The sequence below is a fragment of the Mytilus californianus genome, unplaced genomic scaffold (assembly GCF_021869535.1).
Source record: "Mytilus californianus isolate M0D057914Y unplaced genomic scaffold, xbMytCali1.0.p SCAF_2, whole genome shotgun sequence".
NCBI lineage: Eukaryota > Metazoa > Mollusca > Bivalvia > Mytilida > Mytilidae > Mytilus > Mytilus californianus.
In genome coordinates this window covers 58,712,094-58,731,496 of record NW_026262668.1, presented here as the reverse complement: position 1 = coordinate 58,731,496, position 19,403 = coordinate 58,712,094, and the positions used below count along the sequence as shown (strand labels likewise).

The following is a 19,403-nucleotide window of genomic DNA, read 5'->3' as shown; positions in this document are numbered from 1 at the left end:
TTGAGGAATTATTAAAACTTTCTCCAAGTAATTTTACAAAATCTATAAATTGAGGAATAAACTATCTTATCATGGACCTCATTTTACCAATTGCAATTTGAGAAATTAATCCCGCTCCATACAATTTTACCAAATTTAAATTGAGAAATTTTCAAATCCTGCTCTATACAAATCATATTGAATCATGAGTTAATTCTTCAATTACATTTTTATAAGACAAACGGAATTGAAAAGTGAGTCTATTTGAAATTCTTTTCACATAAAAATAGACCACAGTTTAAATGATCCATATATCATCAAACATGATTTTCATTTTAGAACAAAATTGCAAGAATTTAAATCTGTTTGAGATACAATACATGTACCTTAAAAGACCATGTTACAAAATTACATCACTGCATCAATTTTTGAAACAGTGTCCTATACTGAATTCAATTTGATCGAGGTCTTCATAATAAAATGCCTTTTGTTCAACTATTCTGCAACGGTAAGATTGACAAAAAAGACTTTAAAAATGACAAATTTCAAACAAACAATTTCAATTATAAAATCAGTCATAAACTACAAAAACAACTTATGTCTGCTGTAATAGAAATTCACACTTAATCTATTAGCTAATAAGAACAAAATCACTGAAGCAGTATTTAAATTTCAAATAAATATGTGAATCTCAAATATAAAAATAAGGCGATGTGGTTTGATTGCCAATGAGACAACTATTCACCAAAGTTCAAATAAAGTGAATGTAAAATGTTTGAAAACAAAAACTTACAATCAATAACAGTAATGTACATTTCCAATTTCCCTTTTGTAATCCTACAAATATTATATAATTGGACTATTAAATGAAATCTACAACGGCTGTTACGCATCCCCGGATGATCAAAAATACTTTTTTTCAAATGTCAACAGCATGAATTGTGTCATCACTGTAAATCCCGGGTATTGATATACGTATTAAAGGGGAATCACTCAAGCATTAACTGATATTCGACTCTCAACAGCACGTCTTTTATCACTGAATAACAGTAAGGCATTAACCATTCATTATGATGCTAATTGCTCGGTCATTTAAACAAGTATAAAAGAGTAGGACATATAAAACTCTAAATAAATCTGTAAATGGACAGGTTACCTTTATATGGAAGCTAATCTCCTTAATTCTGCTGAAGTATACAATCTGTTAAAATTGTCAAGTAAAATAAAAGAGATTGGCCTTTTGTTATGACTAGATTTAGGCAATATTGAATTATTGTACAATCACAAGACTTTAATGTATTTTAACAGGTGATTATGTAATAATCTAAATCAAATGTGCTATGATAGGGAAATAACTTCTCACACTTTCTTAATGAAAATCACACCATAAAATCATTTCTCTTTAAGATTTATTTAAATTTTATACAATTCTTTTTTATTAATGCTGTGAAGTTATGAAATAACATAAATAAACTTTGACACCTTCACCCCTAATACTATATAATAGTTAGGAAAATATTTGTGTCACTTTTAAAATAACTTAATGGTCCTTTATATATATATGTATGTATTATTTTCTTTTTCAAAGAACTTTTCAGACCAGTTATACAATGGTTCAACGTCACTTAACTTTCTTGTATCTGTGTTTTTGTTGTCCATTTTATTTGTTATTTTTTTTGTTTATCCTTCTGTGTTACTTTTGTAATTCCGAGATATAAAGGGGTGTGAAGTGCTAAAAACTACTGTAGGTCTGTCACCTATAAGGACTTTGGTGTTTTTGGTAGATCTTTATAGTCTCAATTTCATAGTTACAACCTTTTCTTCAATCAGGGCCATTTAAAGCTTGACTAATTGTGTAGACTATGGTCTGTTGTGGAAGACCTTTAGTTGACCTGTAGGGTTACTTTTTCAATTAGTTGCTTCTTATTGACATTTACTGAACATATATACTTTTATTCATATCTAATTAAACACTTTAAAACTTAAAATTTATATTTAATATACATAAATTTGAAATGGGTTTTCATATGTATATTTCTCCAATTATAAAGTATTTGTATAATTATCAGCAAAAATCATTTTCCTTAAATGTAAACCTTATTGTTTAATTTTAAGGGTAAATGTAAACAAGACAACAACCCATAGATATAAAAGAGGTCAGCATACAGTCTTCAACAAGGGACAAGTGCTATATTAGCAATCATACCAGATCTCCTTCTTGTATACTGTATAGCAAGTTTTAGACCAATCCAATGTGCCCAAGCAGGCTATCTTCTTGGCTTTAAATATTAAAATAAGGAGATGTGGTATGATTGCAAATGAGACAACTATCCATCAAAGATTTTCAATGAGACAACTATCCACCAAAAAGTGCCAATTAGACAACTATCCACCAAAAAGTGCCAATTAGACAACTATCCACGAAAAAGTGCCAATGAGACAACTATCCACCAGAGATTGCCAATGAGACAACTATCCACCAGAGACCAAATGATTATAGGTCACCATATGGCCTTCAAGAAAGAGCAAAAAACGCTATAAAAGGTCACAACATAATAAAATGTTAACTTGAAAACCAACAGCCTGATTTATGTACAAAACAACTAACGAAAAACAAATTTGATAAAAAGCAACAAATAACAACCACTGAATTAAAGGCTCCTGACTTTAGACAGACACGAACAGAATTTAGCAGGGTTAGACATGTTTGCTTGCAACCAACCCTCTCCCTAAACAGGGATAATGGTGTAACAGCACAATATAAGAACAAACTATAAAAATCAGTTGAAAAGGGCTTAACTCATCAGAACAATACAAATCACCATAACAACTAATAAATATACTAAATTATTCGATACCATTTCATTGTTTTTATTTTTTGCAATGTCAGTCTTGAGTTTCCACAGTTTTGTGACATTATAAATAATATCATTCTGATGTAAATCAATTACAAGGACATATAAACAATTTCCTACATTTTAATAGTTTAGTTTGAATTGATCTTAGTTGAATTGATCTAATCTTAAATGTGAACGCAGAGACTGATCTAAACTAGTACAATTGAATCAAATATAAATTGTGTGCATGTATGGTGGCAAAACTACATGTTCAATTTATCACAAAAACTGTAGGAACAACAGTATCAACATTTGAACTTGTAATTCAAGAAAAATTAGTTACTTCATCCATTTTATTGATTTGCAAGCAAGTACTACCAAATTCACATTAATTTCATTAAATATTACTATTTATACACAGTGTTTACAATTTCTCTGTTTAAAAAATAAGGTCAGATTGATTGCATGGTTACTTGTAGTGACTAGACGAAGTGATTCAGATTAGACAGATAGAGGGGTAAAATCAGTAGAACATCTCCCATTGACTTTAATGCTAATCTATGTCTTGAATTAAATTTATACCCGATTTACCTTTAGAAATCAGAAGCTTTCATATATCATTCATTAAAGTACAAATGTAGCCCCTTCTTTTGCAACAATAAAAACATAGGGTCATGCAGCATTTTTGGGCATTCACATGGCCTTGTTTACAAACATTGTAGATACGCACTTAATTCCTATACTGACCCCCATTACTTTTCAACCCTGTAGTAAAAAAAAATTAGTGCATTCAGCATTCATTTTTTAATTTTTTTTAACTCTAGTTTTGATCCATCTATCAAAAAATATTTATTACAAACATTATCTTCCAATCAGAAGAGCACAGGACTTCATTTTATACAGAAAGCTCTCCCCCAAATAGGTGGTCCCTGATGACCTATATTTATTTACTGAATTTACCCCTATAGATTGTTGAGATTAAAGATAATCTGGATCTAACTGCTTTTATTAGCTCCATTCAAATTTAGATCGATTAAAAAATGCAACTGTGAAAGGTAATGTGAATCAGAATTTGAGCAAACTTACCAGACTTTTCCAAAACTATTTTGTATATATAGCACACAAGAGTATAGAAATTTAACAACACCTATTACATTGTATTATTTCATATATAATGTCATAATCTGTGGAATTGTAATTTATTTTTCACACATCTGGTATTTATATATCACAATAATGTGTAATGATCTAAAGCTTATGTCAGGATTAATCATTTTCTTTAAACTATTCTATAGTTCCTCCATGAAACATAGAATAACTTTCAGAAATAGATTTTAAAATATTTGTGTCAAATAAAAACAATGATTTGGCATTAATAGACATTTGATCTTTCACTTCTTATTCAAAAGGAAAACTACTTTGCATGCTAATGACAAAAACGTTGAATAAAAATATTTTGATAACCAGATAAAGGCAATGAAAGTTTATTGTAGAAGTATTAAAATAATGTGGTACAACTTTGGGAAATTTATTGTTCTATAATATAAATATAAAACATAAAATTATGACTTTGAGATTTTTAGAACTTAACATTATATGCTGTAGAAACTTTACAATGATCAAGACTTATTTGTAGACCTATGGATGGCTTTTTCTTCTTTTTTTCTGTGTTGTAGGATAATGGCCTCATTGACTATACCAACCACATCGCATCCCCTTTATTGCATCACACTGCTTGGATATAAGATACATGAAGTTTGATAGTTGAGGCCAAATTAGTCAATACTACATGTATACTGTTAATAACCAATACAAAAGCATATCATATAAAAAATGTAGTAATCGAAATATATTTAAATTTAGGAGTGGTACTCTGTATAAGGTGATGTTTAGAACATACTTCCAACCAGAGTTCATCAGTTCATCGTTCTTGATTGATATTTGATAGCCAAAATGACCATGTAATTTATAGAGGAGTATTTCAATCAACATTGGATGGTGTCCAAAAAACTTTAAATCAATTAATTTTCCTACATAGATACAATGGAAATCTATAATGCATTGTTGAAAACAGTGGTCAAGAAATATTTTTACACAACATTCATCATTCATTTTCATTTGTACTCAGCATGCTTAAAAACCATTATGGACAATTGTCAATTCAAATAGTAAATATTTGATGTATATTTATATATAAAACAAACATCAATATAAGAAATATGTTACATTAGGTCTGAGCAAATATGACATAACTTTGTCTTTTGTACATGTATATTAATTTAGATCTTTTTTCCCCTGTAAACAGTTGCTATTTAAACACGAACATATCTCTTATCCTAAATAATAAAATTTCCCCAATATGCTTGATACTGATGGTTTCTCCAAAAACTTATTTACGAACTTTTACTTGTGGCTTAATAAAACCAAAACCTGTTAACATAAATGTTTACAAAACAGGTTTTGAAGAATTTTTCAATAATAGTTCAAATAAGTTATATATATCTAGATAAAGATCTAAGGCTAACTGTATATCCCTAGAATTTGGCATATTAACTCTCTCATTTTTAATTTAAATTTAGAAAGAGTTAATTCTATATAAGACAGATATTTTCATATAGATTCTTATTCTGTTGAGAGTAAGTTACAATATTTTTTGCAAGTGTCTCTAAATATCAAAAATTTGAGAAATGAGAAATATATTGGAACTCACAAAAAAACAGAGTGAGATATGAAGTATGTGTCAGTGAGAAATCAGCCCAGCAAGATAAAATAAAAAACGAAAGTCATTTAAATGGAGGATTTGTTACTCACATAAATTGATCAGTCTTTCAGGGGTAAAACCTTGTGAATGTATTTGATTTTTGATTTTTGGTGTTTTAACGCCACTTTTAAGCACCGTTTCTGGGCTATTTCGTGGCGGCCAGTTTTTATTGATGGAGGAAGCCGGAGTGCCCAGAGAAAATCACTGACCTTCGATAGGAAAACTGACAATCCTAGTCAATTAAGATTGGAGTGGAGTGCACCGGCACGAGCGGGGTTCGAACTCACAACCTCAGTGTTGACTGGCTAGTGATCACAGTAGTAACTACTTAGACCACTAGGCCACCGAGGCCCCTCTTGTGAATGTATAGTACACTATTGCTGTTCAAAGCTACCATTAATACACATCATAATTGATTATCTAATCATTTTCTGTTGGAAAAATGACTTTCAACTTACATGCTACATAGGGTCAAAAATAAAATTTAAATTGTTTCATGTTGCCTACCTACCCACCTTAAAAGCAGCCTACCTGGAAAAAAATTTATTTTTCAAAGATATTTTCCTGCTCTTACGTCGTTTTCTTATCTAAAACATGTAACTTAAGCTGTTGTCCAAATAAAACAAAAAATTCCCTACCTATCTACCCAATCCTAACAACATCAAACAAGGAATTTATCAAGGGTGGCCTAGCTATCTCTTATATAACTTTTTTTTTAATTTCATAAACCTTAACTCCATTTACACTTGATATTCTAATTTCAAAGCTATGCAACAAACAGTCATTTTCATGAATGAAGTTCTAATCAAGTCAGAGATCTGTAATTGCTCATTACATATTAAATGACAAATTTCAGTCAAATTTATGCAAGGGAGGTTGATAACAGGACAGGAAGCTTACATTTCCCATGACCTTAAGTAGTGCATTTTCTGTAAAGTCAACCAGAACAAAATATAATGCTATAAATTTAGAAAAACTGATATGACTATAAACCAAATATCCACTCAATATTAATGCTAGACCGTCTGACAAATTTAGAATTTTTAATAAATTTGTCTGGTGTAATTTCTTGTCATATCCATTTCCAAAAAGGGCTTTCTGCATTTTTTATTAAGAGAACCAAATTCTACCCCCTTCATGATCACAATATTTATCCGTTGTTGAGAATCATTCTTTTTATTTTAAAATGCTTGGTAAACTCTTAATGACGTCTTTATACTAAATCCATTGGATGTTGAATGTGTACTGATTGATATTTTAGTCTTAGATACATGATTTTTTTTATTAGTTGTTATTGGCTTTGAACTAGATGTCAGTAACTGTGAGTACTCTCAGATCTGTAAATAGTGTCCTTTTTGTTGTTAGGGATGAGGGATGGATAAATACCCTGCCACGTCTGGTCTGTGTTTTTGTTTGATGTTTTTTGCTTTGTATCGATCTGATGAGTTAAGCCTTTTTCAACTGGTTTTTATAGTTTGTTCTTATGTTGTGCTGTTACACCACTGTCCCAGGTTAGGGGAGGGTTGAGCGCTCACAAACATGTTTAACCCGTCACATTCTTTATGTGCCTGTCGCAAAGTCAGGAGCCTGTTGTTCAGTGGTTGTCATTGGTTCATGTCTGTCATATTTGTTTTTCGTAAATTGTTTTGTTATAAATTAGGCTGTTAGTTTTCTCAATTGAATGGTTTCATATTTTTCATATCGGAACCTTTTATAACCGACTATACAGTATGGATTTTTCTCATTGTTGAAGGCCGTATAGTTGCCTATAATTGCTTACATCCACTTAATTTGAACTTTGGTGGATAGTTGTCTCAATGGCAATCATACCTCATCTCCTTATTTTTATATATACCATATATCACTGTTAGCTCAACATCTGAAAGAGAGGCAGATAAAAAAGGAGCAAACTAATGATGTGAAATTTGGTAGTCAAATGGTTGTGATTAGTCAAAAATATAGGACAACCACAACAATTTGTGATCTGTAACTATTTTGTGTACTAAATATAAGCCTCAAATCTGTAAGTCTTTGGGCTGTAATCAGGTCACATATACATGTAGGTCATCTATGGAAAAAAAGTTCATAAAATCTGTATGTAGATATTACAAACCAAAATAGCCATATAAATTATGGTTTTGCTTATCATACCTGTTTACCCTAATGTTCTTTCTATATAGGACAAGTTGTCCTGAATAAAGTAGAAAAAATCTAAAATATAAGCAATTTAGATTAGCAATCCAAACCTACTTTTTTTTTTAAATCTATAGGTTTTTCAACATAAGAGCAATTTAGCAAGAAAATTTGTAGATAAGATTTACCAAAACTATATTGTTAATAAAACAATTTTTTTAAATTTGTACTATTGCATTATCAACTTTTTCAGTCATCATTACCTGAAAAAATATCTCATCTAAAAATGATGAATATTCATTCATAATAAAATCTCAAAAAAACAAATAAAAGAATTATTTATCACATACTGTATAATTTCATGACAAGGTCTGGAAGAATTCCAAATATTTCAATCACAAAAAATTAGAGAATTACATGGATCATGTATTCTAATGAGGTTATCAGAGCATCTATTGTTAAACACAGACAATTTTGATACTAGTTTTCAGGATCAATTGAGCGTTTAATTAAGTTGTCTTAAAGGACAAAGATCCAAACTCATCATGTCATTAGTTGCTTATCAAACTATGTCATCTCTCTTATTTGTGACAAGACAATACCTCCAGAATTATGGTAAATTGCCATTTACATGAAAAATTTAGATTCACTGACAGTTTAAGGTTACTGGAACTAAAATCAGGACAAACAGCAAAAGTACAAAAAATAAAGTGTTGTTCGTTCATAGACTCTATACTCTTATTGACTAAAAATTTACATAAACAAAGTAAAAAGCCATTTTTTTAAGAAATTAAAAGTTTTCCACTTCTAATTTGTGTATTGTTTTTAAATGTGCCAGGTTTTCCCTTTTTGTAAATTTTTGCCATCTATTTAAGGAAGTCTATCATCTACTGTCACAGTGGTTTTATGCATATCCTCAGGAAGTGTTATAAAACTATGGAAAGTTTCATCAATATCAGTCGCACCATTTAGGAAGAGTTGAGTTCACAAGGCACATGGACAGAATGACAAACAGACAAAAAACAGAGTGACACCTTTGCCTTTGTACACCCACAAAAACTTTGTATGTAGGGGTATAACAATAAAAACTGGTATATTAATCACAAAGATGTTCAAAAATATATTAACTCCTTTGTGTGTTGTAATCATGTTCTAAAAGTGTGAATGGGAATGCTTGTCATTCAAGTACCAAATTCATCATTCATTGATATTTTGCATTCCTTTTGAATAAAAGGTAAAAAAAAGAGATGTTGGGTATGACTATATGTCAAGAGGAGCAAACCAATCATTAAATAAAAATCTAATCAAAATATATCTTTGCACCAAGTCAAAAGAATTGGTATTTATTTTGTATATATATATAGTGTCAAAGTAATAATAGGCTACCCTTTGCATAAGATTAAAAAGATAACCAGAAGTGATTAATGAACGACATCCAAAGTGGTGATAAATGATGAATTGTATAATTTTTATTATTTTCTAATGAGTAATTTCATTCAAGTGTAATAGTTATAACAACTAAAGATGAACTACAACTCATATTGATCAAAATAATCATTTTCAACCAGAAAATACAAAAACTTAAATAATTTGAATTAGATAAGACTCTTGTCAACTTTTTTCTAAAGGTTATGAGACACTGCTTACAATTTGAGCAGTATCCGTGTATATTTTTAACAATGTGTGTTATCTAAGGGTACAAGCACCTATAACCTTATTCAATCTGCTGTGATCAAGATCAATTTTCAAGCCAGCGGTAGGTCGCAATATTTACACTAAGTTCTGCCTACAGAGCATTGTGTTTGTGAAATTGTGCATCAATGTTTAACTTACAGCTGAATGCACTCAAATCAAATATGTCTGACAGACAGCTGTTGTTATGTCAATAATGGCAATTATTTACATCAATAAAGTCAATGTTTAAGTAAATAATCACCTTTGAATTTAAATAAGTTTCAGGTAAATAAATAAACATGTTAGTATGCAGAGTGAATGGATTTGCCATGTTTATTTCTACTGCCCTTTCAACATCCTAATCAATTACTGAAGATCACATTGAACAAGTTTATTAATTCAATATAACAATCAGTCTGCTTAGGATTTTTATTATTCATATGCTAATCTCATGATCCAGCCAAAAATGGACATATGCGTTCATGCTATCATATTCTATTATGTCTCCCAAGATTTTTTACAGAAAATTTGGAAATAAATACTGAAAACTTTCAAGTAAAAGAAATGATAGTATTAATCTCCTATTCGCAACATTATTTTGCAACTGTGAAAAGTCTTAAAAAAAAATCATATACCTCATTATAACCTAAGCTTAGCTTTTTTCAAATCTGTTAAGTAAATATTTTTTTCATTTCTTTTCAGTTTATTTCATTTTCCATGTGAATCAACCACAGGTACATGGGCATAGACTTTTTCAAATTATTTTGAGTGGTAAATTTTTGTTATAAAGTTTCCGTTCAAATAGTTCTTTATGACCTATAATTTGCTTACATCACAAAATTTTACAGGAATTTAAAAAAGGCAATATCATCTTTTTTTTCAAGTTGAATCTTACAGGGGCACGCATATTCAATTGAATAGAAACATGATGGATCCATCCTGCAAGCACCTAGCCATGCTACCTTACGGGATCTATGATCTATCAGAGTCATACAGTATATACACATACACATGTGTATATATGTCTCTGGATCTATACTGCACTTTTGCCACTATATTGTAGGATTTTTTTTCGTGTCAGTTCTTAAAGTTAATTTGACATATAAATAGGGAACATTTGGACATACATTCAAAACACCTTGAGTTTTCTTTCTCCATTTAGAAGCGTAAAAAGCAAAGGTTTTCAGCATCTTTCTGTTCTTGGGTTTATAGCGTAAAATAGCAAAACGATTGCGGGATAGTTTCCGGACAAAGGCACTTGTCTCTGAAACATTTCCACTAATATACCTTAATGTTAAGGTCTTGTGTGTACGAGACATTCGCTCAATAATCTGAAGTAACATACCAGTTTTTCGAATATTGTTGTATAATCCAGAATAAATTGCCAAATATTCCAGGCTACATCAAGTTTGTTTTAGTCATATGTTTTGTCTTCAAGTTAATCCACACGAATATTAAAGTACTAACAGGCGTCTCATTTTCCATGTGCTTTTGTATTCTTTCTTAAATGTTGATCACATATAAATTACTGAATTATTACACATAACAATTTAATAATAGGTTTAAATATTTTATATATAACAAACCATGCATGGAACAAATTAAAACCAGTAGCATAACAAACCTATATACTTGAACATATGATCATCCTTATTATGGAAAAGCATACATCCAACGCTTTTATATATTTTATTCTCGAGATTTTATATAAAGGTTCATTGAGGCATATGTTACAGCTTTAAAGACTATTTTATCGGAGAAATATAACACGTCTGATCAAATGGATATGTATTATTCGTCAGTAAGACAGAAACCCAACAACACAATCATAAAAAACCTTAAGGTCACATATCCCACGCCCCCCCCCCCCCCTTTTTTTCAAGGGAAAGCATATTGTGACCCGATGACACAGTTTTATCATAGTTTTATCTGTTTGCTATGGTCAAATACTTTCTATTATGATTTTTGGACAGTAATAATAAGTAAGTACTGAAGTACTGAACATCGGATGACCGCAAGTTCTTGTGGATGGTCACAAGCACTTGTCTCATAAAAAAATTCACATCTCTATACCTGAAAGTGAGGTTAATGTACAGATATAAAAAAAAATCTGAGACAAGTTCGTGCGTGGATGATAAATAAATGACAGGGAATTCAACCTCACCGTAATAACTATTATAGTGTAGTGATACAAATCAGTATACTCTGGTTTGTTGTTATATATTATATCAATATTTGTATATTATAGTTACATGTATATATAATTTTCATCCATTTGTATATCATTCTATTCTACTATATTAATAATAGTGCAGTGCAAGTGCATGGTGGACACTCTTCTGTAAAAATTCGATTTTTCTAATAGATTGGATTTGAGTAGGCATTCATATTTTCCCGCAAAACGTTCAATCTCCCATGCAGAGTTATCGGTCCTTGAGAGAGAGCAATGACCGATAACGCTGCATGAGAGATTGCAAACGTTCTTGAGATATTCTTCCGCATGCGTTAACACTATTTTTTCTGTACGTGTGCATAGATATTAATGATTTTTTACTTATATATATAACAAAACATTTTCATATTATTAATCTATGTTCTAAAAAAATATTTTATGAGTATTCATTGAAGAATGAATTTATAACAAGCGATAAGGAATGTTATTTTGCACTCGATGATGTCCGCGTATTTATGGATTATAGATCGGTTACCAGTCAAACACGAAAGTTACGTAATGGAAATCTCTCTGGCAACAATACATCGGAATGCCCTCACGGTCATCGCGATGTAAAAATCAGTTTTTTAGAAACTATGACCTTGACCTTCGACAAAGTGACTTCGAAATCTAATAGGCATCTTAATCTCATTAAATGATATCCAAGTAAGGTAAGTCCATATGATTTATCATCCGGAAACCTCGTTACTGCACAAATTGCGATAAATTTACAGTAACTTTGACTTTGACCTGAGACATAGTGACCTCAAAATTAATCATGAATTGACAAATTTTCCTCTCATTATATGTTACCATATATCCAAGCGAGTCTTTACGACCTCGATCTTTGAAATGGTGACCTCAAAGTCAATAAATATTTTCCTCTCATTAGTTGTGCCAAATATATCATTGCTTGTACACTTCAATCCGATTTAAAGTATTTGATTCATCCGGAAGCGAAAATTACAGACGGACTGACGGACAGATGACGGGCGAGTCAACGTTAAATCCTCTCTACTCAATAGCGTAGGGTATATATAACATTGTGAACATACGGTCTTCAGCAGTGGGGATGCATGTTAGGTGTAAGAAGGTCCTTTTTGGTTATTGTGATTAGTTAGCGTCAAAATTGGTTAAAATATTATCGTGTCAGCCGTTTCAATCAAATAACTGTTACCGTTTTTATTGATTTTTTACCGGCTTGTAAATAATGAGTAGTGGAACAGGACATGCTTTAAGCCCGCGGAGCGCCTGAGTTCATTCATGTTATTGTATTTTGTTGAGATATTTATTCAGTTCATATAATTTTTGTGTAGTGTTTTGCCGACTACATGTTGTTTGTCTTTCGTCGAGTTTTTTTATTGCCATGGTGATATCTGTTTTCCTTTGATTTATTGATTTTCATTCATGAACTATTTCATTGTGAAATGAAATATTGAATATTGTAACTGCTTATCAGTGACTTCTATGAAATCGTGATGCCTTGATATTTTCCTTACTTCTAAAGAAAGGTGGATAACAAAGTATCAAAAAATACAAAACATACAAACCTTGCCAAATTGAGCGTAGTACAGAGTGCGATTTTTTGCATGTAATACTAGCATACAAGATTTGATAGTCATTTGCAGAGGTTTATATCAGTTGGCTAATTGATTGATTGATTGTTGGTTGTTTGAGTAACGTCCAGTGGCAAGTATATTCAGGAATAAAAACAAATCAAGTCAATACAATTATGAATAGACAAAATAATAATCAATACAATTATGAATAGACAAAATAATAATCAATGCAATTATGAATAGACAAAATAATAATCAATACAATATATATAAGTAGGATATGAAAGGTAGAGCGACCGGAATGATGAGTGGGAAATTTGGACTCCCACTGGAAAATTAGGGTATGTTGGATAGGGTAAAAATTTTGCCTTTCATTAGGCCACCTACGGTCCATTCAGTTAGTAGTTGAAAGGTAAGTTCCTTCAACTTGCAGAGAGCGTATCACTCACCAAACACGGGCATCGTTATTACCGTCCCCAATCGGCACAGACCTGGCTGCTTGATTTACATCCCGCACAACCCTTCGTGAAGGGTTTTACGGATTTTACCGCCACATGAGAGAAGTCTAGTGTTGACCATATTTCTATATCCAAGTCAACCCGTTGAGTCATTGTGTAGACTTACGAAATCTACACAAAACTATACTGACAGAGGCTATAAGATGAAATCAATATTATTTGTTTCATAGATATAAGAAGATGTGGTATGAGTGCCAATGAGACAACTCTGCATCCAAGTCAAAATTTATAAAAATAAACCATTATAGGTCAAAGTACGGTCTTCAACACGGAGCCTTGGCTCACACCGAACAGCAAGCTATAAAGGGCCCCAAAAAATAACTAGTGTAAAACCATTCAAATAGGAAAACCAACGGTCTAATCTATATAAAAAACGAGAAACGAGAAACACTTATGAACCACATCAACAAACGACAACTACTGAACATCAGATTCCTGACTTAGGACAGGTGCAAACAATTGCAGCGGGTTTAAACGTTTTAATGGTACCAAACCTTCACCCTTATCTGAAACAATAGTGTAACATCACAACATAGAAAGACACACTATAAAATATCAATTGAAATGGCTTAACTCAATCAAAAGACATATTAACACAAGTGAACATACACTGAACGAATAAATTTGATCTATAATGATACAATGTAAATACAAAATCAATAAAATAAGGGATGAATAATTAAAGTAACAGTATTAAATCGCTGTGAAATGTTAAACAATTTCAGAAAAACAACAATAACATTGAACAAAAATTAAAAAACTTATCTTTACAAAAGTATGTGTCGCATTACATACTATAGTTACTCGAATCTTAAGGTCAAAACGACTAATAAAATTAACGAACACCACATTTTTTTTTAATTAAACCGAAAACACTTTCTTTGATTTTTTTACACCAAATAAAACAAAAATTACCAGAGGCTGCAATGAGCTTGGATCAATCAACTAGCATTTTGGCATAAAATTGATATAATGCCAACAAGAATTTTTCTGTTGAATGGTAACTGTGCGGGTCAAACTCTTGTATTGCTGATTATGTTTGCTTCACCATGTTTCTGTTTATGCATAAGGAGTAATACCACCATTGTTTTCCCCTATTAGTCTTTGTTAAATTTGCATTTTTCCAAAAATTGTGCAGAATTTTTCTTTGTTTCAGATAAAGAAATACTTGGTATGGGTGAAGTTTTACTCTTTTCCAGTACTACAGTGAAAATTTCACATAACATTTCATTGCATATAAGATAATAACCATCACCGAAAGTAACACCACAGGCTCATCACAAGAAGAACTGAATGCATCACTAAACCACATGAATGGGAAGTAATAATATAACATTAATAATTGTTTTCTATTAATGGTTTTGGTTTCAGTTTAAACTTAATAGTTTTAATGAATATTCCCTTGGTGTGTTATTATCTATTAATGAAATAAAATATTTTTGGCAGAGATGTCGTTTCATTTTTAATTATCTTTCTGCTTTCTGATCACTGTGAGTGGCCTCGGTGGCCGAGTGGTCTAAGTAGTTACTACTGTAATCACTAGCCAGTCAACACTGAGGTTGTGAGTTCGAACCCCGCGGGTGCACTCGACTCCGATCTTAATTGACTAGGATTGTCAGTTTTCCTATCGAAGGTCGGTGGTTTTCTCCGGGCACTCCGGCTGCCTCCACCAATAAAAACTGACCGCCACGAAATAGCCCAAAAGCGGTTCTTAAAAGTGGCGTTAAAACACCAAAAATCAAAAATCAAATCTGACCACTGTGTTTCCGACCTAAGATAAATATTTTGAACAGTAACACCGTTTCTTTTCGCTTTCCAACGTTCAGGCTATGATGGAAATACAAAATATCACGTGATAAACGTTCAGAAATAATCATTAATTCTTGGACATAACATATTGTCAGAGGTGCATTGTCCCTGCACAATAGCACGTTGTATTAAATGCTACACGCAACTAGTACAGGGACTGTCTCAAAACATAAATTATATAATTACGTTATCATATACTTGATATTTAATAAATGTTCACATAAAAACGAATATGTATTGTCAAAAGGCAATAATACTAGGCTGGAATATATAAGTGATGTTTTTACTGCAGTCTAGTCTTTACTTTTTAACTTTACAAATGAACTTCGATTCGATTGTTGAAATATACAATGTCAGAGGCGGATTTAGGGGGGGGGGCGGTCCCCCTTATGGAGCTTCATTTATGGTTAATCCAGATTTTACCGGTTCCACTACAAATTTTGTCTAATTTGGGGTCCCACAATGACTAGTGTAAAACAATTCAAACAGGAAAACCAACGGTCTAATCTATATAATAAACGAGAAACGAGAAACACTTATGAACCACACCAACAAACGACAACCACTGAACAAAAGGCTCCTGACTTAGGACAGATGCATACAAATGCAGCAGGTTTAAACGTTTTAACAGGCGCCAACCTTCACCCTAACCTGAAACAGTAGCGTAACATTACAACATAAAAAGACACACTATATAATATCAAATGACATGGCTTAACTCGATCAAAAAGACATATAAACAAAAACAAGTAAACATCACTGAACGAATAAGTTTGATCTATGACACAATATATATACAATATTAATAAAAAAAAAAGATGTAGAACAATGTCAAGAAGACAACTTTAACCTGGGACAAACTGGTGTTAAATAAAGTAGAGTAAGCAGGTAAATCTAAATATAATAGTTTTGTTGTTTGGAGTACGGAAACATCTTTTACAAAATAAATAAATTTGTTGTTCACAGTACGAGTACAGAAGGGGAAATTTATCGTCATACTAAATACTTATCAAAGGTGGTACATATCAGAAATAGTGAGACGATATATAACACAAAATAAGTAAACATTGAATAACAGAAATGCATTACAAATAGTGTCAACAGGTCAAATTAACACGAAAGTACGATTTGAGAGTACTCGCAGTTACTAAAAGCTAGTTACAAGCCAAAAGTAATTAATAATAAAAAATCATGCATCAGAGACTAAAATCAATTAAAACACATCTCAGGGATTTAGTGTTTTAACGCCATGGACAGTCAAAGAAGACACGACTTGTACAATGCCAAAATAAAAGTATCGACAGGTAGTAGGATAGTTAGGATTTAACCTTATAATAAATATGTATCATGTTATATAAAAATAAAGCAATCTCTAAATAGAAAATAAACGTGGATGTGTATTTATACATAACAAAAACATTCGAAAAGAATACAAATTTAGTTATGTTTTAATTTGTTGATGACAAAATCGATGTTAGTGCCAATGTAAACAATATTGAAAGATCTTATTACAACATTAATAAGATAACCTTTACTAGTACGTTTGTTTAAAGGTTCGATGGGTTTGTAAACACGTATCACATAGTGATTTCCGCGCTTTTAGTACAATATTACCGTAAAATTTAGGATGTGAAATACCGTTTTTAATCAGTTTTCTACAGATACAGCCAAACTTACTAATCAAATCTTTGTATCTATGAAAGAATTTAGTAAATGTTTTTAGTAATTTATGGTAACGAAATCCCTGACTTAATAATTTACCAGTGATGCATTGACTACGTTCGTTAAAATCTATGACATCACTACACACACGGGCATAACAAACGAGTTGGGATACATAAACACCGTATGATGGAGCCAAAGGAACATCGCCGTCTAAAAAAGGAAAATTAACAATAGGGAATGAAAAATCGTCTCTTTTGTCGTAAATTTTAGTATGGAGTTTCCCTTTAGAAATTGAAATGTCCAAATCTAGAAAAGGACAACTACTGCTATTTATGTTAGATTTATGTTCATTTGGGTAAATTTCAGTAGTATATTTAGAGAACTCTGGATTATTTAACGAAAAAGATATCATCAAGATAACGGTAGTTATTCCATATTGATAGAACTTTAGTAGGTTTTTCTATATGAATGGGATTTTGAATGAATAAGCATATTCACCTGCGGAAAAAGTATATTCACCGCGCAAAACGTCGCGTGCTTTTACGTGTATAATAACGATACAATGTTTGACGTTTAGTTGGTTTTGGTAAATAACTGTTATTTTATACATATTTTCTCGCTCGGAACATGGAATAAAACAATTACTGTCTTTTGTTTCGGTAAATATGTGGTTTAATTGACTTTTGAAAAACCTAGTGACATTCACTTCGGTCGTTGGACTCAGTGAATATCAGTTTTTCAAAAGTCAATAAAACCACACATTTACCTCATCAAAAGACAGTAATTGTATAATATTGTTGAATGTGTCAAACAAATGTAACAATGACGTGTCTTTACTAAGTTTGGCCATAAACTGTGATTCATAGCAATACAGGAATAAATCTGCTATTAAAGGGGCGCAATTAGTGCCCATAGGAATACCTACTACCTGTCGATACACTTTATCGCCGAAACGTACATATATGTTGTCCAGGAGAAAATTTAAAGCTTCAATCATATCTTCATATTTTCAGTAAGTGTATCTAGCATACTTTCCTTTTCTGTTACAGAAAAAGGCTTTAAACGATTTACCGCAAATAAATTTGCAATGAGATTTTTCAAAAGACCACTTAATTAAATATGAAAACTTTTTCTTGATAAGATTGTGTCGAAGTGTAGTGTAGAGAGTAGAAGAATCATAACTGTCAACAGAATTAAAAGGATCATCAAAAGCACGCATTTTATCTAAAACCTCTAAAGAATTTTTAACACTCCAAAAATAATCAATACCATTATTTTCATAAACTTTTTTTACAAAAGTTGATAACAAGTTCTTTGATAGAAGTAAGGGAGGTAGATCGAAGCACTGACAGATTAGTAGTAGAACACTTACTAGAAGAGGAGATGAAACGAAATTTAAATGGTTGTTTGTGTAATTTAGGTAACCAGTACATTGTCGGGACTTTCAAATGTTCGGAAGATGCTTTAAGCTGGGTAGTGGCAGTGATATAGATATAAGAAGATGTGGTATGAATGCCAATGAGACAACTCTCCACCCAAGTAAACCATTATAGGTCAAAGTACGGTCTTCAACACGGAGCCTTGGCTCACACCGAACAGTAAGCTATAAAGGGCCCCAAAAATTACTAGTGTAAAACCATTCAAACGGGAAAACCAACGGTCTAATCCATATAAAAAACGAGAAACGAGAAACACTTATGAACCACATCAACAAACGACAACTACTGAACATCAGATTCCTGACTTAGGACAGGTGCAAACAAATTCAGCGGGTTTAAACGTTTTAATAGTACCACACCTTCACCCTTTTTCTGAAACAATAGTGTAACATCACAACATAGAAAGACACACTATAAAATATCAACTGGAATAGCTTAACTCAATCAAGACATATTAACACCAGTGAACATATGTAACAAAAAATTTGTTCCGGCGTGACATTTGTTCCGCCGGAACAAATATCATAGGAAATATGTTCCACCGGACTTCATATTATAGAAAATATGTTCCAGCACTGTAAAATTTGTTCCGGAACTAATTTTATGACCAAATGTGAAATAAGTTCCGGAACAAAAATCATAGCTCCATGAATTTTGTTCCAATTAATATTAAGAGTTTTAAAAAGTTAAATAAGTTCCTGTGATATTTGTTTTAAACGAACGTGTACATATTTCATAGAAATCAATGAATAAGTTCCGCTCAAACCTATTTTCACAGAAAATGAGTACCTTTACAACAAATTGCAAGCGAAACATT

General features: G+C 31.6%; 1 protein-coding gene across 6 annotated transcripts in view; it reads right to left on the bottom strand.

The window, feature by feature from the left end:
- Positions 1-10,885, bottom strand: part of LOC127730130 (thrombospondin type-1 domain-containing protein 7B-like) — a 203,386-nt gene extending 192,501 nt beyond the window's left edge. For 5 of the 6 annotated variants that reach the window (XM_052238270.1, XM_052238268.1, XM_052238271.1 and 2 more), the window contains exon 1: positions 773-935. The gene's annotated coding sequence lies outside the window, so the exon portion shown is untranslated. Of the gene's footprint in view, positions 1-772; positions 936-10,729 lie in introns of those variants that run through there. The other variant, XM_052238264.1, reaches the window with a different exon arrangement.
- Between the last annotated feature and the right edge of the window lie 8,518 nt (positions 10,886-19,403).